We start from the raw sequence: 16333 nt of genomic DNA on the forward strand, positions 1-16333 counted from the left end.
TAGTACAGTACAGTGAAATTATTTTTAAAGTAGCTCATGCGTCACTTTTGTGTAGCACTTTTTCAAATGGCAGTTAAAATATTGACCAAAGAACAGTGTTACTCTGCCACTAATTTATCTCTGTTTGCTTTTCAGTTTGATACAAAGAGTGGCTCCAGAACCAAAACCTGGGTGAAGCAGATGTGGAAGCTCGAGTGGGGAAACCTGGATGCTACATCACAGAGAAAATAATGGACATAAACAAACAAGCAAAGAATAGCACTTGAAGGGACACTCCACCGAAAAACAATGCTGATTTATTTTGCACATAATCTCACACATATGCAAAAACTGTAAACCGTTTTGCAGGCATTCATTTAGTTTGACAGTTATTGAGAGTTGATTTAAGTTGTGATTTGTGAATGACATCACTGGTCCACGACTGAACTCAAATCAACTCTCAATAACTGAAATTAATTAATTACGGTAAATGAATGCCTGCAAAACATTTTGTTTTTGTCCAGAAAGTTTTTAGGATTGTGAGATTTTGTGCAAAAATAAATCTGCATTGTTTTTCAGTGGAATTCTCTACTTCTGATTTGACTTAAGCCCTTTGCTCCTCAAGGGAGCATAGGCCATTGACAAAATGTCGGTGGTTGGCGGTTCTTCCCTGATCTCCCCAGTTGAGCCTGCTCCCAGACATTTCTGCCTGCACACCTCTTCTCCAGCTGTTCCTGGGGTGACCTCTTTTCTTGTCTGGTGATGTTGCCTGTTTGTTGTGTTACTGTTAATTAGTCAGTAGTTTTATTATTTAATTGAGTTTAATTGTAATGAGTCTTTAATTGCCTTCAGCACGTTAATTGAGTTGAGTCACACTTTTACTTTTAATACGTTTGACATAAAGACAGGTACAGGCTGACTGTTCAGGTGCACTGCTGTATGTGCGGTTCTCTCCCCCCCTCCCTCTCTGTGTTGCTTTTATTTAATAAATAATTATATTGTTATGTAAACCTGAAATAGTCTTCATTTAACTAGTTCAAGAAAGATTACTTTTGTGATGTTTATCTGGTCTGACTACTCTCAGCATGGGGTGCTGGTTAACAAGCATTCAACAATAGACCAGCATGTTGTGTTTTGACACCAGCAAGACCAGCATAGCTGGTGTATGCTGTCACACCAGCATCTACACGAGCATAGGTGTACTGGTGTATGCTTCCCATGCTGGTCACAAGACCAGCATATGTGACCAGCTGGTCACACCACCAGCATACCAGCATCATCGCATGCTGGTCACACCACCAGCATCATCGCATGCTGGTCACACCACCAGCATCCCATGCTGGTCACACCACCAGCATCCCATGCTGGTCACACCACCAGCATCCCAGCATCGCATGCTGGGATGCTGGTACACCAGCATAACTTGTTGTGTTTTCAAAACACAACAAATGTACCAGCATAAAAAGCTATGCTGGTGCATGCTGGTTTTTTCAGCAGGGCTGATGCGCGTTGGTACCGGAGATTAAATTTGGCAGCGACCACCTGGCACTGATGACATCCAGGATACTATTGGGCAGCAGATTGTGCCTGTGGCAGTTTGAAGAGCCTGGGACTTTTTATCTAGGAGAAAACTGTTATGTTTTAAGCAATGCCCCTGAAATTCAACATAATAGTGAAATATGGTAAGGTGAAAAAGGAGGTAAATTTGGTCAAAAAAGGTATTAACTCAACATCTGATGGTTTGTAACTATTTCTAGATGCATACATAGATTGCTTGACCCCCAAAAAATAGGGTTAGACACCAAAACCAAGTAAAAAGACCCAGAAATGACAAAGTTATGGCTAAAAATGTGATTTTTCAAGGAAAACGGTGGTCATCTTGGATTTGTGCCCTGCACACTTTTTTCTTGGACCCCAGGCCAAAATTTTTGTAATTTCATGTTGAGATAGGTCGAATGGAATAAAAAAAAACTGAGACCTAATAAAATTGACCAAAAAAGTGTTTTTGACCTCTGTATAGCCCACTCCTATTTTTAGAGTGTATTTTCTCCCGCGGACTGTGTGGGCATGTCCCGTCTGCAGCAGGGAAATTTCTCTCAAGGAGAGAGAGAGAAAGAAGGAAAGAGATGTGTGTGTGTGTGTGTGTTTGCGTTGCTCCGCGTGGCGCGCATAGCGTACTGAGAGGAAGAGATCTCTGCTCTGCCACTTCGAGTGCACAGCGCTTCTGTCTCCCTCCCACTCTGTGTTCGTTCCTTCTCTCTCTCTCTCTCACTAGTCCAGAGAGAGAGAGAGAGAACGAACGAACACAGCACACAGAGTGGGAGGGAGACAGACAGACACTGAGCAGCGCTGTGGGGCAAAGAACGGACAAAAGGAGAAGGGCGAGTTGCGCGCGTGTACAAAGGTTATATAGAGCTTATGACGTCATAAGCTCCTGCATTTTAGCACCTCACGCACTGCTCTCTTCAATGAGGAAGTACCTTGTAGAATCTTGTAGAAAAGTGTCGATTTTAAGGCTTTGGGTTGAAAGTAATGTATAATAATTTCTGCGCCACACAATTACTAACATAAGACCCTAAATAACATAGTTAGAACGTTTTTGTGGATTTTGGTTTCCAGGGACTTTAAACATATTTAGAAATTTGGGTCAGAGAGACACAATATCATCATCAAATGGGGGTCTGTGGCTGTGTGCTGTTGCTGTTGCATGCTTCAGACTACACGAAATACATAGAGGTATGTCCGAAATATTTGTTTCACAATCAACTTCCCTAAAACCAATGTATCTTTTAACTATCCCTTTAACCATCTTTTAAAATAGATATCCATTTTATTATAATCTAATTACTAATGTAATGTTTACTTCCATTCACTGAACCCAACCCCCGCCCCAAAGAAAGTGTTTAAACCCAGTCAGGTTGCTGTCAAAGCAAACCATTCCCATGGAACCAGTTTCGCTAATTCATTCACTTAAATCCAAGGCTTTTTTTTCCCAGTGTACTATTCAGTTTAGGCCTATTTAGGATTACATAAATAAAAGAGTCTTCTTTGCATATATGCTGGTCTAAATGAACAACATAGGCTAATACATTAATGTGATGCTTTCTTTGCTTCAAATAAAAAGGTACAAGGACCCATTGTATTCCAACCAAGTCAAGGCAGAAGTCAGATATTTCTCATAGGCGATCAGCAATTGGTGGTTGGCAGATAAACATGATCGGAGCACCCCTACATATCACAATATTACGACATCCAAAATCTAAGACAATATCTATATGATATCGATATATTGCCCAGTTCCAACAGGAAGGGGTGCATTCTCCTTCAAGGCTACTTACATAACAGCAGGCTGTTACTGTAACCTGGATGGTGTTGCACCCGGGGGACACACCTGCTTCGGGTAGAGGCTTGTGGGATGTTTTGCTCACCTCTTTCAATGGACAGCGGAGTGGCGTTGACACTGACCTGATGCAGGAGGAAAAGCACAGAGGCACAGTTAAGGCCTAGACACACCAGACCCACATCAAATAACTCATATCCAGGCAATATCAACGTTTATGTCTGTTACCTAGCAACCAACACTACTTTTCTCAATGTGTGTGAACCTAGATGTGTGAATAATAGCCTACAATAGAGCAATCTCATCCACATAAGAGGGCTTACAATGTGTGTGTTATCCTGCAATAGCTTCAAGGAGAGACAGTTAAACTGGAATAAACTAGAAAAATGTCAGAGTTAAATATAGCCTATAACGGAGTGAATAAGGATGAAGGAAACATTGTCGTCATTGTCTGACTGCATTGCTTAAACATATTTAGAAATTTGGGTCAGAGAGACACAATATCATCATCAAATGGGGTCTGTGGCTGTGTGCTGTTGCTGTTGCATGCTTCAGACTACACGAAATACATAGAGCAGGGGCACTCAATTAAAATTCATAGAGGTCCAGTTAGAGAAAATGTCCTCAAGCAAAGGTCCGGAACATTGTAACGTACAGTAGCTTGCGTTATGATTCAGTGCCATTGAACTTAGGCTACTTCAATGATTGCAGTAGCCTAATGGTACAATGTCTGTATGTAGTCAACGACTGACTGTTAAATCAAAATAAACATCAACAATGTTTATTTAGTTTGCATATTTAACTAGATTAATTATAAATAACTAGCCTACAATAATAATAAATACATGTTATTTTCTCATTTCAAGTAAAATAATGGCTGCATTTAAAAATAACATACAACAGAGTGCTTTGGGAAAATGTGCATCTTAAAAGTGTTTTAATTTGAGAAAGAAAATCTTCTTTTCTTCCTTTTACTCCACCTTTTCTCTTGAGAGAAGTGAGCTCCCTATCTATCTGTCTCAGTGCCTGTCTGTATCTATCTATCTATCTGTCCCAGTGCGTCTCTATCTATCTATCTGCCTGCCTGCCTGTCTGTCTGTCTGTCTGCCTGCCTGTTGCCGAACTGATCTATCGATCGTTCGCAATGCAAACGTCACATGCCGTTGGGCAGTGAATGTGTGAGTGTGCCCTCAGTCTGGATTTGAGTGTGTTTGCTCCTGTGGCGCTTTCACAGACAGGTTAGGATCGCATCGCACTGACATACTGCCTGGTTTTGAACTGCCCGTGAGAACAATGAATGAACATCAAGAGTCTGCCTGCTCCGGATTAAAACGAAATCTTTGTTTTTGCGGTCTACTCGTTTCTTTTGAGCACACCATGTTAAATGACTCTCGCATATCTCCGTGTCTGACAATCTCTCGCCTGCAGCACTGGAACCGACTGTCGACTGGAACAGGCAGAATCAAATCGGATATTTGATTGGCTCAGTAGCATCACGTGTGATGATTTACAGCGCATGCATTGGTCTGTGAGCTTCCTGGCAGATTAAACCAGTAGCCTACCGTAAAGGGTAGAAAAGCATGTGCCGGCTCGGTGAAATGTAACAATTCTCAATGATTTGTAGGTTATAGGGCTCGGTCCGGATAGGACGGCCTCTGGGTCCGGATGCGGACCGGAGTCCGGACTTTGGGGATCGCTGACATAGAGGTATGTCCGAAATATTTGTTTCACAATCAACTTCCCTAAAACCAATGTATCTTTTAACCACACAGCCCACCCCTCCTCTGCTTCTCCAGTTGGGAACAATGATCTTCTGCCTGTTTGTTGTATTTATCCAACATACAAATTGTCTCGCGCGATTTTACCGTGATAACCTGTGGGTCTCGTCACTCTAGCTGTCTGGCGGAGCGGAGCCGTGACAGGCTCTGCACGCAGCCGGTTAGTGTTACGCCTCCTACACACCATGAAATGCTCGGCAGCATGCCTCCTGTGAAAGCCGCTTTGACGCTGCATCTTGATAGGCTGTCTTGCTCTATTTCCGTGTCTGATTGGTCCATTTCGACCTCGCACCCCCTGCCGCTGGAACCGCCCAGCGCCTCTAGTCTGCGACAGCGAAACGATCAAGATGCAGCGTCAAAGCTATGGAGGGTGGATCGTGCCTAAATCAAATACAATACACACAACTAAGGGACTGTTCGTTATTTATGAGAGGGGGGGGGGTATGGTGCAGGGGCGACTTTGTTTTCGTTTTTTTCCTTCACCTTCCCCAGATCTCTAAATATTTTTCCATGTCCCTCCCTGAGTGACTGGAGATAAATGCATGACCTTCCCTCCACCATAAATAACCACACTTTATCATATTCACACAAAAGGTAGTAGGCTACTGAAGAAAATATGACCTTTTCCGATGATTTGGTTACATTTCATAGCGCCCTATGACATCGGGGGAGAGAGGGGGCGGGGGGCATATAACTTTAGTACCCAGCCCAATAACGACCTCATCTCCTAGTTATAAAGCCGATCACCTGCTCAGTACCGCACAGTCCCGCTCCAGTTTCAATCACAACATGTTCGAAACAGAATGCATCGATGCGTGGCTAATTGAGCCACATATGAAATCTCCCAGCATGCTTTGAGGGTAATAGATTGACAAGAAATAGCAACCAAATCAGACTAAATAGGCCAAGTGGTAGATATAAATAATGTTTATGTTAGCACATGCAATTGTAGAACATTTCAATATTGGACAAAATAAAACAATAAAAATGAAAACACAACCCTATGTGAAACATGTATGTAATCCAGGTGCTATATATATCCCTTGCAGATTTAACGTTATTTGGAAGAGTGACACTGATGCACTGTGATGTCCGCTCCAGCCTCCAATAAGACTTGGCTTAGCTACTTCATGTGCACGCCCACTATTTTGTTGCCAGCTGCTGCGAGAGAGAAGGAAGAGAAACAAGCATGCAGCCGACTCTGCTGAGCTCATGTTACTATTTGTAGTGAGCAATGCCCATTGCCCAGGCGTTTAAACGCAAATTAAAACACCCTGGCCTTTTTATCTCTTTTATTCTTTTGAGCGGAGCAGTGAGTGCGAGCGGGTGAAATCTGTATCGAGCGGTGAGCGGTCTGGAGCGAGTCCAGTCACCATACAGGTAAACCATAGATATAGGGGAGTAAACACGAATTTTGGAACGAAAAAACGCATTTAAAAATATATACAAAATACAAAAAATGAAAGTTGTATAACCCTCCCTAAAGCCAAAATAAAAAACACAAGTCCTTCCCCAGTACTCAAAAAAATATTTGATATCCCTCCCCCTTTCTGCACCATACCCCCCCTCTCATAAATAACGAACAGTCCCTAAATACAATACACACATTGAAATACAATACACATATTGGAAATACAATACATATATTGAAAATACAATACACATCTGAAGAATACAATACATGTGTAACAATAAATACAATACCAAAATGCTTAAATACAATACACATATTGAAAATACAATACACATCTCGAAAATCCAACAACTGTATTGTATTTTCGATATGTGTATTGTATTTTGATATGTGTATTGCCTTTTCAATATGTGTATTGTATTTCAATGTGTGTATTGTATTGAATTTTGGCATGGGTCAATACAATACAGTTGTTGTATTTTCGAGATGTGTATTGTATTTTGATATGTGTATTGCCTTTTCAATATGTGTATTTTATTTCAATGTGTGTATTGTATTGAATTTTGGCATGAGTGAATACAATACAGTTGTTGTATTTTCGAGATGTGTATTGTATTTTCAATATGTGTATTGTATTTAAGCATTTCGGTATTGTATTTATTGTTACACATGTATTGTATTCTTCAGATGTGTATTGTATTTTCAATATATGTATTGTATTTCCAATATGTGTATTGTATTTTCAATATGTGTATTGTATTTCCAATATGTGTATTGTATTTTCAATGTCAGTCAGGAATGTTTCCCGTTTTTTTTAGTTGTGACGTAATCACTCCGTTCCCGCTCCACTCAGCTGGCTCGAGTGCACCACCCAGACACTTCTTTCTGCGACCATGTATCGAGAGACATTTTCTAAAGAGTATAAATTAAGCTTAAGTTGGCTACCTTGGCTACCTTGCTGGCAAAATGTTGACGAAGACGGTGGCCGATCTGCTGCAGGATGAGCTGCTGGAGGAGGGGTACTGGGGGGAGGAATTAGATCCATGGCATTAGCTGCCTCCCGCAGCAGATCGGCCACCGTCTTCGTCGACATTTTGCCAGCAAGGTAGCCAAGGTAGCCAACTTAAGCTTAATTTATACTCTTTAGAAAATGTCTCTCGATACATGGTCGCAGAAAGAAGTGTCTGGGTGGTGCACTCGAGCCAGCTGAGTGGAGCGGGAACGGAGTGATTACGTCACAACTAAAAAAAACTGGAAACATTCCTGACTGACATTGAAAATACAATACACATATTGGAAATACAATACATATATTGAAAATACAATACACATATTGGAAATACAATACATATATTGAAAATACAATACACATATTGGAAATACAATACATATATTGAAAATACAATACACATTTTGGAAATACAATACATATATTGAAAATACAATACACATCTGAAGAATACAATACATGTGTAACAATAAATACAATACCGAAATGCTTAAATACAACACATATTTAAAATACAATACACATCTCGAAAATACAACTGTATTGTATTTTCGATATGTGTATTGTATTTCGATACATGTATGTATTTGATTATGGCACGAATCACCCATGCCAAAATTCAATACAATACACACATTGAAATACAATACACATATTGAAAAGGCAATACACATATCAAAATACAATACACATCGAAAATACAATACAGTTGTTGGATTTTCGAGATGTGTATTGTATTTTTAATATGTGTATTGTATTTAAGCATTTTGGTATTGTATTTATTGTTACACATGTATTGTATTATTCAGATGTGTATTGTATTTTCAATAGGCCTATATGTATTGTATTTCCAATATGTGTATTGTATTTCAATGTGTGTATTGTATTTAGTTGTGTGTATTGTATTTGATTTAGGCACGATCCACCCTCCATACAAAGCGGCTTTCACAGGAGGCATGCCGCCGAGCGTTTCATACCGTTAGTGTTGGCGGAGCACAGAGCACGTAGCAAAACCGGAGAGCTGCAACGCAACCAGTGCAATCCCGCCGTGACACAGGGATCTTACTTTTAACCACCCCTGCGCCTCATACACCGCGTGACAGCAGGGGATGCTATTTATTCCACATCGGAATTTTTCGGTAAAACTCTGGCCAGAGGTGATCGAACACACTAACAGTCTCAGTCGTGGTGGCTACATTGATAGTAAAACTAAACATTATCCTGGCCGCACAAACATTGCCATTACCACATAATGCAAAACATGAGCACAACATCACTAAACCACGTTTTTAACTGTAACAGTTAAACTTAAGTTAAAGTTAACTGGAACTCCCATAATCCTTTGCGCTCCCTTGGGAGCTAGCTGCTGCTTCCGGATTTCCACGCCCACCAAGCGTCAAGCGTCCATACAGCCAAGCGTCAGCCCGCGTCAAATGACGCAGATGTGGCTGCACCGTCAGAGCAGAACTGTCACCAATCAGAGCGACCGCCTCCTCCGGTCGCTACATAATGCTATTTTCGCTTGTGAAACAATCTTCAGTCTGTGTATATCAATATTTGTGTTTAAATAGCGGTCAATGACTGATGGAAAAAAAAAAGTTCGCCGGTTCTATTATTGTGCGTAAAAACACAACCCTATGTGAAACATATATGTCATCCTGGTGGTATAAATATCCTTCGCAGACTTAACGTAATTTAGGAGATGAGTGATAAACACCAGCTGATCCATTTTCCATTCATTGTGTATTGGGCTCAAACTCCGTTCGCGCATGAGCACGCAGGCCACGGTAGTTTTGCTTTTCGTTGCATCTCAGCTGTGGTCAAGATGGCGGAGGTTGGCAGGGAAACTCCTTTAGGAAATAACTACGTTAAGTAAGTAATTTATGATTCAATTTGTAATGATATAACATTTTATTGATTAGACTCATGTTGTTTTGACCTAGACAGCATCGCGCTGTGCATTGGCGTTAGTTAACGTCGCGTGCTTTCAGATCGTCTGAAACGTTATTGGCATGTACAGTATGTAGCAGCTGGATCATTATGGGCAGTGTTGAGGTGCGTTTCTTTCTCAATAGCTTGTGGTTGGATTACAGTCATGTCTTTCTGTGTAACTAAAAAGAGTATCATCTGATTAGCATAACCCCTAGGTTGTTTACAGTATACAAACTGTACAGTGTAGCAGACTGTACAGTTTGTAGTGCTAGCTTGTCTGCCTTTCTGTGTAACTAAAAAGAGTATCATCTGATTAGCATAACCCCTAGGTTGTTTACAGTATACAAACTGTACAGTGTAGCAGACTGTACAGTTTGTAGTGCTAGCTTGTCTGCCTTTCTGTGTAACTAAAAAGAGTATCATCTGATTAGCATAACCCCTAGGTTGTTTACAGTATACAAACTGTACAGTATAGCAGACTGTACAGTTTGTAGTGCTAGCTTGTCTGCCTTTCTGTGTAACTAAAAAGAGTATCATCTGATTAGCATAACCCCTAGGTTGTTTACAGTATACAAACTGTACAGTGTAGCAGACTGTACAGTTTGTAGTGCTAGCTTGTCTGCCTTTCTGTGTAACTAAAAAGAGTATCATCTGATTAGCATAACCCCTAGGTTGTTTACAGTATACAAACTGTACAGTATAGCAGACTGTACAGTTTGTAGTGCTAGCTTGTCTGCCTTTCTGTGTAACTAAAAAGAGTATCATCTGATTAGCATAACCCCTAGGTTGTTTACAGTATACAAACTGTACAGTGTAGCAGACTGTACAGTTTGTAGTGCTAGCTTGTCTGCCTTTCTGTGTAACTAAAAAGAGTATCATCTGATTAGCATAACCCCTAGGTTGTTTACAGTATACAAACTGTACAGTATAGCAGACTGTACGGGTTGTAATTATCTACTGAGACACACACACACACATTCTGATATATCTGCCTGTGAAGAACAATCTTCATCTATACTGATATAACCTAGGTAGCAGGGGCGAAATAAAGGTCTGGAGAACATGGAATTTTTTTATTTGAAAATGTGAAGAAACCCTGCGTTCAACAAAAACACAATGTGGAACATAGGCTTTCATTAGAATGCAAAACACAGTATACAATGTATTTTGTTTTATGTGCAGAAGTCATCTTTATGGACCAAAAGCCTCCACCACAGCCTGGCCTGCCTCCACTACAGCTATGCCCTGCCTCCACAAGAGCCTGCTTTGCTTCCCCCTAGAGATGAAAGGGTAAGAGATAACATTTCATATCACGATTATAGTGGCCAAAATAAAATGATAATGATGAAATGCATTCACTGTAATAATTTCACTAAGTTTTATTTAGAAAACTCAGACGTGCAACCTGCGTCTGGATAGACCAGACCAGCAAATCTGGGTACTTTGCAAAACGTCAAGGCGCTGCGCCCCTTTTAGGGGGAAAACACAAGCCACTCGCCGTTGACTTCAATGTAAAAATAACAGTACAAAAAAAATCAATAGAAAAAGAACAGAATTAATTTTGTTTATAAATGACTAGGGGTGTCACAATATATCGTCCCACGAAATTTCGCGATAGTAAAACGTCACGATATGTATCGTTGAGATGAAATCTCATATCGCAAAAAAAAAAAAAAAAAAAAAAAAAAAAAATCTTTTCTTCAAAAAATAGACTAAGAAACGTCTTTGTTTGTTGAAGTTCAATGTGTGGAAAGTAGTTCAGTTGAACAAGTCTCTGAAGAGACACATGAGAAGTTATACAGGAGAGAAACCATTCAATTGAGTTTCTGGCAAAACTGTTTACTTGACAGGAAAAACTGAAGATGCATAAAAAATAGATTAAGAAAAGTCTTGTTGTTTGAGTTTGAAGAAAAACCGAAGATGCATAATGAGAATTTATACTGCTGAGAAACCTTTTAGTTCAAAGTAAATCTAAGTGACGGTGTAACTCATTCTATTTCAAGATAAGCCTTATCTCCAATCTCATGTTTTTTCTAGTTGTTATTGTAATAACAATTTCCCACAACAGCATGTTTTGTATTTGTGCATTTCAAATAAAATACTACTTTTCCCGTCATATATTGTCATTATTCAAGTTTAAAAAAATATTGTTAAAATCGTATCGTATCGTATCGTTATCGTGAACCCAGTATCGTGATACGTATCGTATCGTGAACTGAGTGTATCGTGACACCCCTATAAATGACCCAAAGACACCATGACATGACCGACGCGTTGCGGCACACAGGCCTTCATCAGGGTGACAAGGTTGTTGTCACCCTGAGAGGGCAGAGAGAAGACAGGCCTGTGCGCTGCACGTCATTCGCCTGCGGCGAGCACCTCACTCTAGCCTGAAGTACCCCAGGCCGCACCGATCTTTGCACAGATTTTCAGGAGGCTAATCCGTAGCGTTTGTGGATTTCTCCCTCACGAGAGAGCCAGGATCGGGTGCTAATCCCATCCCGTACCGGATGTTGTCTCTCCGACCGTCAACTGTCTCTCCAGCTTGTCACCAAACTATACTTGGTTGTCACCTAGTCGATTCTTAAGTGTCACTGGCCAGGGGAGCCAGTGACACAGTATTTACAGTCTTTTTCAAAGCGCTGTAATCAAACTTTGGTTTTATTGATCATTAAAATTTGAAACAGTAATACTATCATCAGGAATTTGACCATGGTTTATCAGTAAACCGGTAATAATTTCATCCCTACTTCTATTACAGCCTGGCCTGCCTCCACCACAGATGACTGTCACTACTAAAGCTGCATGTGTCCCAGTCACACTTCTGCCCCCTGCATCACCAATCCCCAAGCACAGGCTGCTCCTGCTGTTGAGAAGATGGTCCACACCAGCTTGGAGAAGCAGCAGCTGCAACAGCCACCTCAGACATGCCTCTCCTGTGGCCAACCCAAGTCTCGCTACGAAGGTGATTCACTTTTTCTATCAGGGTCTGTGCTGTGCGCCCTCACCGCCCTGTCTCTCCATGCACGCATCCACCAGCATGCAGTTTCCAAGTTTCTACAGTGAAATCATCAAGAATACAGGATTTTTTTCATTGATCATTTACGGAACATTATTAGCGCCGCCTGTGAGAGTAACATGACTCTCTGATAATGAACTCTGATCAATTGTTATGACTGTTATTGAAGATCATGACCAGTCAGATGGATAATAGATTGGTTGTGAGGATGATATGAAGTGCAGGCTGTGTGACGCAGGCAGCTTTACACACAGGTGAGGTAGCCTATGTTACAGGCATTTTTCAGCAGCTAAGATTGTCATTAAGCTATAAGGGCACAAACACATTTCTTTTAGATCTATCACAAACCACTCCTACAGTAGCTGCACTATCCGTCATGTGCTTTAAAACAGGTCACTGCAGTAAATTATGTTATTATTACATTTTTTATTATAAAATTTCTGCAACGCTCCGAAAGACACAATAGGCCTATAGGCTACGACGTAACGTCCTTTTCCTTCGAGCCTGTTCTAACTGGAGTGCGTTTCCATAGTGGGATATGAATAATAACGCATGTCGGATCTGTTAAGCCAAGGTGAGCGGACAAATGCAGAAGCAGAGGCTGAGGCAATTGCAAGGTAACAGGGTGTTTTAATAAATGTTCAGGAGTGGCATGTGCCAGATGGAGCTGGCTGGCAGGTCGCTGGCTGGCAGAGGAGCAGGAGTCAAGTCCGATGGTGATCTGAGCAGAGACAGGAACAGGTAGGCAGAACTGGACAGGATTTGTAGAATCTTAAAAGACAGTTTTTAGACTGGAGCGACTAACTGGATGCAAGTGGCTCCAATCCTGCGATCACACACACCACACACACACATACAGAAAGAAAGAGAGAGAGAGACTAGGAGGCAGGGGGCATGACAGGATCATAAATTAGACATCCGTGTCATCAGGCTATAGCATAGGCTTCAGTCTACACTGAATGAGAACAGTGACTTGCGCTGCTGTCAGAGCGCATTATTTTCGATAACGAGCTGTCGGATTTGTTTCATCTACACATTACAATCACTCATGTAAACCAAAAATCTTTTAATACCTGAAATGAGATGATGCTGTTGTGATATTCATTGTCTCCTGATATCTCACACAAGACACAGAGTGGATGGCGGAGTGGACCGGAGCTGGATTGACTGACATGGGCCCCGAAATGAAAAGGGACTAGGGATGCACATTTTCCACAAATTCTGGAATCGATCATTGATAACGTTAAGGATCAATCAATCGATTAATTGTAATTAAAAACACAAAATTGTCGAAACAATACCAAATGCGTTTTTTCATCAATAAAACCTTTTTTTATACAGCAGCAACATATTGTATGTTTCTCACAGCATTGCATAGCATAGCCTATGCTATGAAACATATAAAAATGTAGAGGCATAACTTTTAGACATGTCAACATTTGCCCAGAATCCGCGCCACGGCCGCTGCCTAGGTCCAACAGGGGCTCGCTGACCGCAGATTTTCTTTTTTTCTGCTCGCCGTGCGTCGCTTAAACGCTGATGCTGAGTTGCTCAGCTCGAGTCCAGGTGAGACTAGGATCCAGTTGTTGTAGGTGTACACCCAATCACAGATAGGCATCATGTCTTTTTCTATAACACCGCAGATCGATTGGGTTATTTTTTCTGCTGGCCGCGCGTCGCAACTCTTCCTCTTTGAGTTGATGGTGGGTTGCTCCAGGTTTGAGGAAGAGGAGCCAATTAATCCGAATGAACGCTGTTCAAGTGACAGAGCATCTTATGGCTTGTCTGAAAAGGGCTATAGTGATGTAGACGAGTGTTCGGGTCCGCCTATTACTTACACTTTGTTAATAAAAAAATAAACGAGAGAGTCAGGCTGTAACGTTATAACACGCTTCCACATTTATTCTCAGACAACTAGTACGCTCGTCAACAACGGAAGCTTCACTCTCATTCCCCATACACATCCTGTTCAACTCTTGAGGTGACAAACACAGAGCCACGCAGTCTGTTACAGTGATATCATTGCGCCCTCTGGAGGATCATTGAAAAATGATTTGAAAACACCGTTCTACTGGCAGAATGCACGAATGCACGTTGCTTTTGTTGTTGTTTTGATCGAGTACATTTTCACATGCTTGAGTAAATGCGAGCGAGCGAGCGAGCGAGTAATCGAGCTTCGATTAATTGTGTGCATCCCTAAAAGAGACGTTTTTCTGTTCAGCTCTGCTCCACTCCGCCTCATGGGTGCCCCGTCTATGTGCCGACAGCCCGCAGTACCGACAGCCTGCAATGCCGATAGCCCACAAGCAGAACCAGCTGAGCGAGGTGTGTCGGTGGACCGGCTGGAGCTAACCTCTCCCAGCCCCCACGCCTAAACCTAATGTCGGCATTGCGGGTGGTCGGCATAGCGGGTGGAGCCGCCTCATGAGGGCAACCATCTGCTCTCATTGCCCTGAAAGTGCTTGAATTGACATGGGACCACGAGCGGGTCTTGAAAGGGTTTCAGTGGGTCTCTAGCAAAATGATCATTTGTTATAAATTTCTGCATTATTTAATTTACAAGAAGTTGATACAATGAGAGAATGTAGAAGAATTATTGTGTTGATCATAGTTTCACTGTTATCTCTCTACCAACAGTACTACAGATTGACAAAATCATATCTGACAGTAAAACATATTCTCAGATTTGGGCCCGAGAGACAGAATCTCATCAAATGGGGGTCTGTGGCTCTAATGTGAATGAATTAGGGGTCCTTGATATGCCAAAATGTCCATCTTATCACATGGGATCTAAATGGAGCCCGGTAAATTGCTACTGTGTGTATATTGTGTGGTGATTAATCCAATTCACTTTATCTGCTTGTATATATGGTATGTGTGTATGTATGTGGGTGGATTTAATAAAACATTGATTTTAAGGAAATAATTTGTTTCACTTGATTTCATCTTCAAGGGCATTGCTCAGCTTGTTTTCAAGAATAATAGGTCAAATAGGTTGTTTATCAAATTTTTAATGCAACAGTTTTGAGTACAGTATCAATATGATTTATGCAGTGTAATAATTATGCTATTACATGCTATACTTTGGGCCTTCCTCTACAATTATCTGTACAAAAAATGCTATAGCCACTACACATTTCAAACTAAACTACTGAACTGATGTAGATATTAGGCTAAGCTGCCTCATGTGACATTTTATTGAAAACTTCAACTGGGAGCAGAAAAGTGCCTGACTTCATTTGCACCTGTCATCTGCATCCTCTTCCAGCAAACTGCAGTGTGAATCATGTAATAGTTGATATTTCTGTATTAAAATTAAATCAACTGTTGTTAATGTTAATGCTAAAAACATGTTTTAGTTATCAGCAATGTTGCATGACAATTGTTTGAGGTGGGGTAAATAAACCTTTACATCATAAAAAGGTGTGCCCCCAGGTGAGATTCGAACCCGTGTCTCTCCTGCCAAGAGTTGGAAGATTACATACTCAGCGTTCTAACACTGTAGCCTATGTCACGTGAAAATCCTGGCCATTTCATTGGCTGTCAATCTGCTACAACAATACGCGGCTGGCCCCCGCGGGTCTACTGTGACTTCCTAAGATGACTTATCTGCGCATAGAGCCCATATATATTTTGTGATGCCATGTCTGTTTGTTTGCTCACTTTGTTCCAGTGGGTTATTGTACTTCCATATTATCACCAGAAAAGCGCCACCATTCGCCAGATACTGTACACGTCCACTGTCTGGACACCCGATCTACTATGAATCACCCCATTGAATGGAAAGGAATTGCATTCAAATGCCCCCATCGAATGGAGAGGAGTTGTACAATCTCTACAACCCAGTTTACCCGGGTTGCAG

General features: G+C 41.2%; 1 long non-coding RNA gene across 1 annotated transcript; it reads left to right on the forward strand.

Moving 5' to 3' along the window:
- The first annotated feature begins 9329 nt into the window (after window positions 1–9329).
- Window positions 9330–15380, forward strand: LOC310783370. The gene is made up of 3 exons (XR_014553081.1): window positions 9330–9392; window positions 10635–10742; window positions 12214–15380. It is a non-coding gene; the product is annotated as an uncharacterized lncRNA (long non-coding RNA).
- Window positions 15381–16333: the final 953 nt, after the last annotated feature.

The sequence above is a fragment of the Poromitra crassiceps genome (assembly GCF_964638095.1).
Source record: "Poromitra crassiceps genome assembly, chromosome: 10".
In the NCBI taxonomy this organism is placed as follows: domain Eukaryota; kingdom Metazoa; phylum Chordata; class Actinopteri; order Beryciformes; family Melamphaidae; genus Poromitra; species Poromitra crassiceps.